We start from the raw sequence: 13,782 nt of genomic DNA, 5'->3' as shown, positions 1-13,782 counted from the left end.
AATATGAGAACTGTAGGAATAAGGTACGCAGAGGAAACAGTAGTGGAATATAAGGTATAAACCAGTATTCTGAAAACCAAAATTAAAAAAAAAAACCAAGCAACTCAAGCTTCTAAGACAATGACATTATACAAGTCCTTACTTAAAAACAACAATCAATCATTCTATAGGCATTGTTATTTCTTACATAAATCACCTTAAAATCATAATTTCAAAGTGAGATTTCTTAATACAGTCATTCCATGGAGAAACTTATTTGTAGTGAGAACTGATAAAGGCATTACATCTTTCTATTGAGATCGACAGAAAGGAGGTCATCATTGCAAAATGTAGCACTACCATGACTGAAGATTTGTTTCAGATTTAATGGTGCATATTATCATTCATATGTTTCTGTTTGGGCCAGGAAAGAAAGGATCAGAAGTTGCTTCCAGTTAACATTGTGTCCCCAAAAAGGTTGTGGACATAGGGAAATCTGAGCTACGGTACAATCTGAACACAACCTATACTTTTCTTTAAGTGACACCATAAAGCAGGAAAACAGCTACATCCATGACTTGTCAATTTTGCACCATCAGCAAAGAGGTGATTTCAATGAGAAGAGGGACAACTCAGTCCCATTAGYGTAAACACAACCAAAGATATGCAGGATGTCTTTGAAAAATGTACCTTCCCTTTTATTTCTTCCTCCTCAATAATTACTTATTCTACACAAACTTTCCTCTACAAATACCTGGTACTTCTCTTACAGTGTAAGCCTTTTACAAYGAGATCTGGATAAAAAAGACTATAGGCTGATGCCTTCTTTGCTCCTCATTCTTGACAGGCAAGCTCTGCTATGCTGTAATTTATCAGCAAATAGCTTATTCAGAAACCTTTCATTCTGATGTATTACTGTTTACTTTACCAGAACAATTTACTTAGCTACTACGTCTAAGATATGACTCAGCCCTACAATCATTATAACCTGCTTTTAAGCCTGGAATCAGTTACTGACCTGACTATTAATTTTCTTAATGGTGCTGCAGAACTCAAAAATCCTGGGAGACTGTTACCCCCAAGCATTAACCCTGTAAACTCCAGTGTTTGCCACTAATCATTTTTATTAAATTACCAAGAAAAAGAACCTCTGAGGGCAACGTTATTTAATAAATCACAGAATGGTTGGAAAAGATCTCTGAGATCATCAAGTCCAACCTTTGACTGATCACCACCTTGTCAACTATATCATGGCATCAAGCGCCACATCCAATTGTTTGCTGAACACTTCCAGGGATGCTGAATTCACTGCCCCCCTGGGCAGTCTGTTACAGTGTTTAAAACCCCAAATGTTTAAATACAATAAAGAAAGACATGCTGCACCTCCTATTTCTATAATTAATAATCAATATTTATGCCTAGTCTACATAGTTAACTTTTGGCTTAAATTTATGGCCAGGAATTGAGGTGTTAAATCAGTACCAGTAGGAGGATGAAATATTACAGGAGCCACAAAACTTGACATGCTGAGCCATATATAAAATCTCCATAGCTGAAGCCTCAGGACACCAACCAAGTACTTCGTAACAAAAAGCTCTATRGTGTGTCAGGAAAATGATGGCAACAGCTTGTCAGGTTTTCACCTCTTCATTAAAGGGCAAGCACAAACTGGGAGTAAGGCAGGGCTCTCAAGTGATCTACTAATACCGGCATAGCAAAACACAAATGTAAAACTGATCCAGTACATCGGCAAACCCATGAAAAACAGCAGGATAAGCTGTTCACTTTTGACTAGAGGTAGAAATATGAAGATATATMAAATATATTATGTGATTTTAAAAATACTCTCATTTGCATAGGCTTATCACAGTCTTTCAGCCCTTGTAAAACCCCACCTGGACAATCAGAAGTTGAGGGATGCAAATAATTTTTAAAAAATCCCTAAAATGTAATTGTTATATATAGTGTGACAAGGACAGAACGCATCACATAGGATCCATTTGGAATGGGCTACTAACCACAGAGGCACCCATGAAAAGGTGTGGTCAGCCTAGACTCAGTATGGCTGAAACTTGTCATGACTGTACAGGCAAATTACATTCAATATATGTTGGAGTTAGGAAAAAGAAAAGTTGCATTGCATTTTCAGGAATGTAAAAAAAATTAAATGAAGRAATGCTGAAATGAAGAATTTTAGGTTTCACTTCTCTCCTGTATGATCCTCTGCTCCACTGAAAAAGAACTAATGGTATCCCAATTCAACCCTGTCACCTGCTGTCTTCAGCAGAAATAAAATAAAGGTGTGCATTTCCTGTGGCATGCTTGTAGTAAAGGCTGAAGATGTGCCTGTGGTACCTCAACCTACAGCACACAATGTGCTGCTGGGTGATGCTATTAATGTTCAAGGAACAAACGGGACTTAAGTTATGGTAAATAGGTACAAGCCAAAGTAGAAAAAGAATATTGGATAGTCAGAATAAACAGTAAAATTCATTTTGATGCTAAAAGAAAAACTATTGCCAAGAAGATGATTTAATTAGATGTGTTCTGTCACCCTGATTAAACTTAATGCAATCGCTTTTTATTCAGCTTATGTTCTTCATATAGCACTCTATTTAGTAAAGAGTACTAGTCACAGATTTTTGAAAAAAATCATGTATTTCCTATTCTCATTAATACAAAATATTTACCCAGTACTCTAACACCTCTGAAGGAAGGACACCCATTAGATAAGGAAAAAGTGAATATCTATGCAAACTCCTCTATGCAACTTTATGAATAAGAAATATCTACCAGGTGCAGTTACTCCTCTGATCCCAAAGAGCTTATCTTAAGAAGAGCAAGTAAACACTAATTTTGTAACTTTAACAACTCCTTTAGAATTTTAAAAGATGTTAATGATTTTATGATTATCCAAAAATTCAGTGATTTATCTAATACTAGCAGCAGTCCAATCCAGTAATAACAAATAAGGGGCTTTTTGATTTCTATATGCATTTTCTAAAATGCATTTTAATTGACAGAAACACTGAATTTAATTCTGTATTTATTACTGGCCACCAGAAAGGAAAGGTTTTTTCCAAGAGGCTAGATATTAAGCATAGCAAGCTTTTTTCCTTCCTTCTCCTTTGGTTGAAATTTGGTTTTACCATACAGGCATACTTTTAATGCATATTTGATGCAATAACTGTAATTTTACCTTGTATAAGAATGAAGAACAATAATTATTTTAAATTCAAAGAGACTTCACCTATTTGGCAAACTATATTCAAAACCAAATGTATCTCAATATAATTTATCTCAGAGGACGATCATAAAAGAGACATGAAACATCCAGCTTGACAGCAAGGAATATATTAAGAGACTATCTACATTTTCTCAGGAATATTATAAAATATTAGAGAATATATAAACAGATATCAAGATAATTGTTCTTTAAATACCAAGTTATATATTCTATAGAATATAGAACACATATCCAAATAATTACCTTTTCTTTTGCYATGTTATTTTTAAAACACTCAGCCTGTAATTTTTCTGTAGTGTGAATACATAATTCAGAAAAAAATTGTAAGATATGCAACAAACTGTTAGTCAACAACTTTCAGCTGAAGAAAAACATACCGATAAACATTAAAAATGCTGACTTATTAGCTTTCTGCACTCTTTGTTAGTGAGCAACTTTTAYCTTAAAAAAAAAGCCTTCTCTAATTGAAGTCTTTTTAGTACTTCCCTTACTATTATTTTGGTTTTTGTTCATTATTCAGTTACAGTCCTGCACTAAGGACTCCTGCACTTTAWCTCTTTAAATTTAGTACTTGACGCTGTCAGTGCATTGTTTTTGAATACAATTTACATTAATAGGAGCACATATTTCAGTGAATATTTAGCTATTTTATAAACCWGTAGATTATATGCAACTCTCCTATCAGGCAACAAAGGCTGAGGGAAAGAGTTTGATCAGTCCAAGGTTTCTCTCCCTGAAAAAAAGCAAATATGACTCATACCTATCTGGAGCTAAATTACTTTTAAAAACCGGAATAATTAAAAATAAGACCTTCTAGATAACATTTTTAAGTTTGTTGCCTTGCACATACAGAAACATTCAGCACTATTTTACAATGAACAACCACATATCATCACATACGGAAAAAGAAAAAAATACAATGAACATGAAAATAGGGAAATGAGTAACTCCACTTATTAATGTTTCCAGGATAGCCAGTTCCAGAGTTTCAACGTATAACTGCCAGACTTACCAAACCCCAGAAATGCAGCAGCATTATTGCAATTCCTTAGAAACTTCAGTCAGGCCACGATACGAACAACATAGTGTGCCTAAAATTCACGGTTTAGAGTCCTCTTAACTGTAGGATCCAATTACCATTCTGTTAAAAAAAAAAAAAAAAAGAAAAGAAAGAGGAACAGGGCTTGCAGTATTCTGTTAAATCACAGCCAGGATAACTGAAGGAAATGTGAAAACAAGCACTTCCTATACAGCAACCCATTGCTCCTGTGTTTCCCCATTAAAAAAAAAAAAAAGGTTCAAATCAGCACAGGGCAGAAAAGTGATCCTACTCAGCAAGAGACAGGGCTATTGAAAACAAAGATGATCCTGCCCTGCTCATGTTGAAGTCATGCCACAATGAAGCAAAGAATTCTGTTGTCTGTAGGAACTGGGCATTTAGCAGGGAGTGAGAGATCCTCATCTCTAATTCATGTCCCAAGACAATTTAAACTCATGCAGTCACTCTTTAAGATAAGGTTACTTAAGAGGTGGTGATGGGTCTGAACACTCTCAGAAACAAACTGCATCTTCCAACTCTTATAACCAATAATCAAGAGAGRTTGTTAAATGAATGGTCATTCCATCTCTCCATCCTTCATGTTAAAAGTAACAACAACAAACTAAGAATCTCAGAATGTGTATCTGTGCCCGACCTGAATATGCTGACAAAATATAGTCCTTGAGCTTTTCTGCTGAGGACTGTAAATGGCTGAATGGGAAATAAGTGCCTAAACTGCTCTAGATGCTGCACACTGAATGTGCACAGAAGTAAAATCCAAGACACGCTAAAGACAAAAATTACAATCAAGGAAGAGCCTTGTGATTTTAGGCACTCCTGGGTTAGGCAGCAGCTGTGTTACCTGTGATCGTATTTTTTGACTTAGACACCTGAATTCTCCATAAACCCTGCTTTAGGTATTCAGGTCCCTTATTGAATCAAGACAATAAACTCTCCCTGTTTTTACCTCCCTAAGTATTTTAGATCCTATTATGTTTTGCCTCCCATTTTATTTTGAATGAGGTCTTTATCTTTCTAGCATGTAGTTAACTGTTTATCCTATATATGGTCATTTTTTTTCTCATATTCACTAGTGCATACATAATTACTAACTGTAATTAAATAACTTATTATGGGCCTTTTTTCAAAAGTACTGAGAACCCATAGCTCAAATTTACTCAAAGAGAATTAAGATTCCTTGGAAAATCCACACTGCACTGTTGTACAGAAATGCTAGAGACAGTGGTAGCAGTCTAGCTCTGTTCAGCTCATATTAACTTTTGAGACCAAGCTTGTGGCCACTCATATCTAAAAATTACTCAAAGCCAACTTCTGCCCACCACTGTGTTGCACAAACAAGGGTTAGTGTTTGTTTTACTGCACTGATGCTGAGCATTTTTCCATTTAAAAATCTCTCTGCCAGAACTATCTCACTAAAGCCCCAAAAGTCTACTAAGCAACAAAGAACAAACTGAAACAAAACAAAACCAAGTTGGTTTTGAGTGTTATTTCTTAGCCAGGGTTGAAGTGACTCAAACATCAAGCATCAATTTTAATGACTTTTAACTACTTTAGGACAAAATAAACACCATAAAGCTGAGGCAAAGTATTTTTACTCATGGATGAAAAAGGAGAAAATTTCTAACCAGATCTCCTTTTAGAAGCTGGAAATTACTGTGAATGCTGATGAAGAACCTGATTTTCTCTTATATATAATACTAATTTTGCATATCATGTTTTATGGAAGGAGGGTTGGAAGCCAGAACTGCAAGGTCCTGGTTGCTGACTCAATAGGAATTTGGAAGATTTTTGACTCCAGCTACAGACACATGGCAGGAGGCTACTRCTGTGGAGCCAGGAATTGACCTTTAACAAGAAATGGATTTCCCCAAATAAGTTTCTTGTTCCACAACAGGGATTTTACCAGATTAGAGGCATGTGGGGACTAGTCCCATGGTAGAGCTATTCTGGAAATAAACAGAAATCACCAGTGATATCTTCCTGGATGTTTGGAAAACACTTTTCATGRAAATCTATTCATGTTTTGTCAGATTACCTGGACAAATACTCTTCTACAAAGCATCGCCTTCCTGATTGATGGGAAGGGAAAATTTTTTTTCTTTTAATTTGAAAAAGTGTTTCACTGGAAAATTTCAACTAGCTGTACTAGAAACTGCAAATTCATTTCACATATGCTACCTCAGTCACCAACTGGCATGGTAAATAAGTAACAATTTATACTGTGAAGCAATTTGAAGACATTCCCCAGTAGTTAACATGGAAGGCATGACTATGCATGAACTATTTGCACGTTATTATTCTGAAAAACAAAAGTCACAAAAAGATATTACTAGAGACATGTCAAATGTCTCAGAGAATCATTTGGCATAGCCATTTTCTTAGGGCTGTTTATATTGGGGTTTTTCTATTTTCTCGTGTATGGACCTTTAAAAAATAATAAAATGGTTCTGAACAAAAATTTTATTAGTAGTAATAAGCTGACTTTCCATGAGAGGATTCAACTTAAGCTCAGCTGGTCTTTTACCATTTCAAGCCATCACCAAAGGTGCAAGCATGGCTGTTCTGTCCTTCACTGGATACACTTGAAGTGGAATTTGCCCAATTCAGCTAAAGCAGTGAGAATGGCAGAACAGCCATTTAGAGTGAAAAGCAAAAGGTAATGGCTTAAATAATCACAGTCTCCGGGAAGTTCCCAGTGCCATGCTTGGCTTGCAGAGGACAGGGCAGTAGCCATGAGAACTTCCTCTCTGGAGTGCTAGCAGACGAAGTTCAAGGTGGCTAAACTTGGATTTTGCTGCTTTCTCTCCCCACCCTGTTTTTGTAACCACAGAAGTAGTGGCTAACATGCCTCTCTAAGGCCACACGAGGTGGGTATRGATATTTTGCTGCACTGACAGCAGCCACCTTCTCTGTCAATCCCACTGGTGTGCTGGGTATCCTAGCCTGGGCACAGCGTTCTGTAGATGCCTGATTCCTGTTGTCTTTCAATGAAAGAGGTTTCCCCTCCTTCCTTCAAGTCTTCTTCCCTAAGTGAGTTTTGTATTTTCTGACGACCTGGGGGACATTTCAATTGTGGTCCTCATGACTTTGCAACTGTTACTTCATCACCTTGCTGAGATGAGAGACAATGTAACCTTCACTGTGTAACAACGACTGAGACTAAGGGGTGGACTCAATAGTTGAAATGTTTAGGTAGCCGTTTKTCAATTATTCTTCTATTAACTAACTTGTTTCTTACTAATCAACATTCTTCTGTTCTTCAGACTGAATCCAGTCCCTTGCTGTAACAGCCTAGCGTGTCAGGTAATCCCTGTCCTGGCATTAACAAGCACTGTTGGTCAGCATGTAAATCCTCCCACTGTTTCTCAGAAACCATTCCATAATCTCACTCCAGATTCTCAGAAGCATTCTCCTAATCTCTATTTTTTTTTCATAATTTCCTTCACCTTTTTTTCTTATGTGTCATTTGCTATCTGTCCATGATCACTTACACAAGGCAATCGTGTCCCCTCTCCATGCCCATTTTGTTAAGACAGTGGGAGAGCAAGCATTTATCCAATTCTTCTTGAACAATAAATCTGTTTTTAATTATCCTTTTCTTYCTTCAGTTACAGTTATGCTTCCTCTTTTTTTTACAAATAACCTGATCAGAACTGTTGTGTCGTGTGCTTATTGACAGTTCACCAGTCACGTATAGCAGAATGAGTAATTCCTTATCTCAACAGTAAGAAATAGAAAAAAATCTAGGATTATATCAGGTTTTTTTATAGCTTCCTGTTCTTTCTCATCTTCTACCATTTCCCATTAATAGACTCTCAGGATCTAGCAATATTTTTTCTCAATAGACGTACGGGATCGTGCATTTGCATGACTATAATTTTTCCATTTCTACTGTCCCAGTAGTCAAGCAGGTCTGTTCTTTCTGTCTGACATTTTTATCCTCAGTTTATTGACAGCACTTTCTTACTTGCTGCCAAACCAAAAGATCAATTTCCTGCTTTTTTGTGCCAGGGTCACTGATGAAAATATCAAGTAAAATTAGTACCAAACCTGATCCTCAAAAAATGCGTATGAAGTGTGTTTCCAGACAGGAAGCTTTTCCTATCACATGAACCATTTTCACAGGCCTTTTAATAGGATCTTTTAGACCTGACAACTTTTTAGCAATTCCATCTTACTCTGTTTTGGTAAAAATTCTCCATGTGGAGAATTTTATCATTATATAATCTGCTTTACTCAAGTYAAATGAGACAAGAGCCTGAGCATTGGCTGTATGCAGAACATAATTTCCATTACAAGAACAAAAGCAGACTGAGTTAGGTTGACTTACTCTATGTTAGATAAATGCATGGGTTATTTTAACCCATAATCCATTTAGCTTCATGTCTCTCGTTAGTCTTCCACTTGACAATGTGTTTTGTGTCCCTAACATACTACTGAAGTCAGCTTAATTTCCTGTACTTGAAGAATTCCTTTTTGTAAGCAATACTGTGCTTGCTGATCTATAGCCAGTATTGCAAATCTTTGAAAATCTGATGGTCATGGCATATTTTGAGTTCTGTCACATTTGGGAATTTAGTCAGCTCAGCCTCCCTTAGCTGAGATTTTCTTGCATACTTAGATAAAATCTGTTCTAAACTTTAATTCCCTTCATATATTCTACCTTTAACTCCAGAGGTCAACCTTTGCCATTTGTATTTTTAAAACAAAGTATTGTTATCATCATCATCAAAGTGAGAGAAATCTCATTCAGACAAATCTCAAAAGTGTCATTAAATCTACTGAAAATAAGTAGTCTCTGGTTGGAGAAAAAAAAAGTCAGTCCATAACATTGGTACGTTAAGACTGAAAGCAGTTGTTTTTGGAGATGAGCAGATTTCCCAGCACCACAGACAAACTAGAATTCTGGTAACTGGGAAGGAGGAATGGGGACAGCATCTCGTGGGTTCTGGGCATTGTCACCCCAAGTCCAAAATCACCATTAGGAGCAAGCTCCTCAGGGCTCTTGACAATGTGAAAGACACCTAAAAAACTGTAATTGAACTGAAAATGAGGAGGTAGAACTAAGAGAATCATTTAGGTTGGAAAAGACACTTGAGATCAAGTTCAGCTGTTAACCCAGCAGTGCCAAGGCCACCACTTAACCACCAATACATCCCTTATTGGCACATCTACATGTTTTTTAAATCTCTCGAGGCATGGTGACTCCACCACTGCCCAGGGCAGCCTGTTCCAATGCTTGACCACCCTTCCAGTGAAGAAAGTTTTCCTTATAGCCAATTTATATCTCCCCTCAGGCACCTTGAGGCCATTTTCTTGTCTTACTGCTTGTTTCTTGGAGAAGAGACCAACCCCTATCCCCAGAGCACTGATCAAGATATGAAACCAAACTTGTCCCAGTACTGAGCCCTGTGGAACCCAACTAGTGASYGGCTGCCAGCTGGATGTCACTGCATTCACCACCACACTCTGATCCTGCCATACAGACAGCTTTTCACACAGGGAACAGTGCAGTTGTCCAAGCCATGAGCAGCCAATTTCTCCAGGAGAATATTGTGAGAAATTATATAAAGACTGTACTAAAGTCCAGGCAAACCAGATCCACAGTCTTTCCCTTATCCACAATTGCCATATTATTWTGCTTTGAAGAGAATTCAGATTTTATGCTGACCTGAAGGGAAATCCCAATGAGCACTTCACTGTTTGTTAATTAGTGGTTTATTTAGACAGCTAAAAACTGGTTTAATGCAGCACAAGTCACTGAATTTAATACACTTCATGAAAATGCTAAAATTCTTGCCTTTGCCAAAATAAAAAAAAAACTTAAATAAATTTTGTTCATCTAAAATTCTTTTTTTATGAAAAGACTAGTCTCTGGGATGAACTCTGGTACCCTMAGCTGCTCCTTACAGGACTTACGTTCCAGAGCCTTCACCAGCTCTGTAGCCCTTTTCTGGACTCGCTCCAGCACCTCARTGTCTTTCTTACACTGAAATGYCCAGAACTGAACACTGGACTTGAGGTGTGGCCTCACCAGTGCCGAGGACAGGGGGACAATCACTGCCCTGCTGCTCCTGGCCACAGTATTCCTGACAGTCTAGTCCTGTTCAGCTCACCTGAACTAACCTTTGAGACAAAGCTGCCAATGCAGTTTTGTAACAACTCGTAACCAAAAAAATTACTCAAAACCAACTTCTGCCATCACTGTGTTGCACAAGGATTAGTGTGTGTGCTACTGCAGTGATGCTGAGGATTTTTCCATTTAAAAATCTCTCTGCCAGAATTATCTCCCTAAAGCCCCAAAAGTCTACTAAACAAYGATGAAAAACCAAAACAAAACAAACCCTGGTCAGTTCTGAGCATTATTTCTTAACCAGGGCTGTAGGAACTCAAACATTATCAGCTARGGTCTTCAAAACCCATTCAAGAATTTTCAATATGGCTTGAGATTTTTTTTTTTTTGGTGGGTTGGTTTTGGTTTCTTTTTTTTTCCCTAGAAGAAAATATGTTTAAGAGTTTCTTGGTAGAACAAATAGTTTTCAGGAATATTATGCTTTTCTTAAGTACAACTCTTACGTGCCTAATCTAATGTTTCTCCAATTAATTTTGCCTTTGCTACACATATCTTTGCAGAAAGTTACAATAGCTGGGTAACCAGCATCTACCTTTAAAGAGAAAGAGGAGAAACAGCCAGAAAGACATTATTTCTCTTAGAATACAAATACATGCTATGGGTTAACTACTTTTTCTTGGGATATATGCCAAGGGCCTGTAAAAATGGGGCTTGGYTACAGATTTCCAGTACATAGGTATTAATTTTTAGGTTCACTGCTTGTTCCCTTAGCCTGAGCTAGCCTTGCCTTACTTTGCTTATACTGCTGTTGATTTCTGAAGACCTTAAATCAGAATCATTGTGGAGAATTCACCTAAAATGGGGTCAAATACAACTTAAACCACTACTGTAAATGAAATTACTATTGTAATTTCATGTCTAATTGGGTTGCACACACTACTCATACAAGGAATTGTTTGAAAAACATCCAATCGATACCTTAAAAAGCATAAGAAAGGAATTACTTCTACCTCACTCTACTGAAGGCACATTGCTTTGTAGGCACCTTTCTGAATGAAGACAACCGACTTCCATAACCAGCAGTACAATACTGCTCTACAGCAGAAAGGAAAAGGATAGTCCCTGAGGTCTTTGTGAGAATGGCCCACATGAACTGCACAATGGTAAGGCTTTGTTATTTTAAAATGTCATTTATCTGACCCTACAAGAGGGAAGGAAAAAGAAAAGGATTTTTGAGTGTGCTATTTTAATGGAGTGGTGGTGGAGCTGTGTGTTATCTAATCTTGAAAATGTCTTTTTTTCCTCTTACATAACCATCACGTCCTGATGGTAACACAGTGAAAAATTTGAAAATTGAGAGTTTTTTCTTGTTTAGATAAATATGCCAAAGGTGAAATAATACACCAAAACCAAAGCCCAAAGAATCAACTGTAGTTCAAAGATGTAAGAATGTCAACACTGGGTAATACCAAGGTCCAATTAGGCCCATTACCATTTCCAACAGGGATAAAAATCCTAGAGACTAAGGATGAGGTGAATATATAGTCCAGATTTCTCGTAAATAATCTCCCAGATTCAAGACATTTCTACAACTCTTGGGAGCAATGTAAAATGGCAGGCTCACTACCCATCTATTCATCCATCCTCCTCCAAATCCCTTTTTTCACTGTTTCAGTTTTGAAGAAAAAGATGGAAAAAACCTCAACTCTTCTGCTCCAAGACCAGCAAAGCCATGAGCATTTTGTTCCTTTACACTGGAAATTACCTAAAAATAGCTGAATGTATTGATTATACTCATGATTGTTTGAATCATGAGATAAAATAAAGCATGAAGTTTTATAGGAATCCTTRGAAGTGACAATGGTGAAAAGATTTTCATTTCTATTGTTTTAAACTGTTCCATCAGAGGACAACCTTACTATCCTAATTCCAATCCCACAAGCCCTTGTGCTTTKTTCTGTTTAACTTCTGTATTTCCATAAGTAAACTAATCTGAAATGCAAAATAAACTGCTTTTCTCTTTAATAGTACTACTTTCAGAGTTTTACTTTTTGAGGGGTCAACTCACACCTGCCATGTCCATATCAGAATCCATAATCCATTAAAACCATTCACAGTAATTCAGAGCAATTTACATCATCCCACCACGATTCATGTTCACACTATAGATACATCTATTGTAGTAAGATCGTTAGACAGTCATTTCCTAACTCACTCAATTTTTTAATTAATTACTCTAAAAGACTATGATTTCTACTCATGTTTTAAATACACCCAGGGTCCTCTATTACCATATTTCAATTACCAAAACATCTTTTTTCTTTAGGAACTTGAAAGACACTGTGGAGATAAATGATGCAGCTTAGAGTAGCTGAATTCAGAGAAAACACCTGGACGCAAATCCAGATGGATCTGGTTATTTTCARTCATGGCATCTTTGCCTATAGCCCCCTTAACAACCTTCAGCATCATCCTCCAGCCTGCCATACACAGAATACAGCGGAAGATAAATATAACTTTGTTCCTTTCATATTGCCTTATATTAATTTTCCTGATGTGCAAGCTTTGCTTGGAAGGTTTGAAAGGTACTGCTATATTTATCTGAAACGCCTAGATTTATGACAGCCTTCTAACGTTAAAAAAAAAAAATTATAAACACACAACACTTATGCAATAGGCTTCAAGCTTTCATTAGAGTCTGACATACACCTGGAAAGCCCGAGTATTTCCCGGGTGTGAYTCCTTTAAGCCAAACAGATCAGGTACTCCCGGCAGAGCTGGTGGGAAGCGCGGTTCGCTGTTCGCCGGGCTGTGACGGCACAGCGAGCGCGTCCGACCCGTCCCGCGAGCGCCGGGAACCCTCGGGAAGAGAGGGGGGAATACACAGACCATAAGGACAAAGAGCTTTTCCTTAACCTTGTAACTTTTATCTTATCGTGTCCTCCATTAAAAGACTAACACAGAAGGGAACGGGGCCAACCTAAGGCGGCCCAAGACGAGTGCGGGTAGCAGCCTCAAGGTGAGCGGCGGGCACCCGCCGGGTGATGCCTCCGGGGCCACGGCAGCTACAGAGCCCCGTTCTCCGCTGGAGAGCCCTCTCCCCGTCCCGACGGCTCTATCCCTCTATCCCTACCGCCCCCACAGCCCTGCTAACGCCCGACCCTCACCACGGCAGCCGCTCCCAGGAGTCAACCCGGAGCCCGCAGGGCTGTCCCTCTTCCCCGGCCGGCCACCCCCGGCCCCGCCGAGGCGCTCCCCCCTCCCCGGCGCCGGGCGGGCTGCGGGGGTTGCGGGGCACCGGCGCCCCTCAGGACGGGCGTTCCCGGACGGGCCCGCCCCGTCCCCCCCACGTGACCCCGCGCCGTTGGCGGCGCGCGCGTGGAGCGGTGTTTTGTAACCTCCCCCCGCCTCCTCCCGCCCCCC

The 13,782-nt window shown here is 38.6% G+C and overlaps 1 protein-coding gene across 2 annotated transcripts in view; it reads right to left on the bottom strand.

The window, feature by feature from the left end:
* The window catches only part of TRMT9B (tRNA methyltransferase 9B (putative)), a 111,870-nt gene extending 98,195 nt beyond the window's left edge, over positions 1-13,675 (bottom strand). For both annotated transcript variants that reach the window (XM_057376123.1, XM_057376122.1), the window contains exons 1-2: positions 13,527-13,675; positions 4,239-4,367 (exon numbers count right to left, since the gene is read on the bottom strand). The gene's annotated coding sequence lies outside the window, so the exon portion shown is untranslated. The remainder of the gene's footprint in view (positions 1-4,238; positions 4,368-13,526) is intronic.
* Positions 13,676-13,782: the final 107 nt, after the last annotated feature.

Source organism: Malurus melanocephalus, unplaced genomic scaffold, assembly GCF_030028575.1.
Source record: "Malurus melanocephalus ecotype Western Australia unplaced genomic scaffold, MMel_1.1 scaffold_270, whole genome shotgun sequence".
Classification (NCBI taxonomy): domain Eukaryota; kingdom Metazoa; phylum Chordata; class Aves; order Passeriformes; family Maluridae; genus Malurus; species Malurus melanocephalus.
The sequence above is the reverse complement of the archived record's forward strand: the minus strand, read 5'-3'. Positions and strand labels throughout refer to the sequence as shown.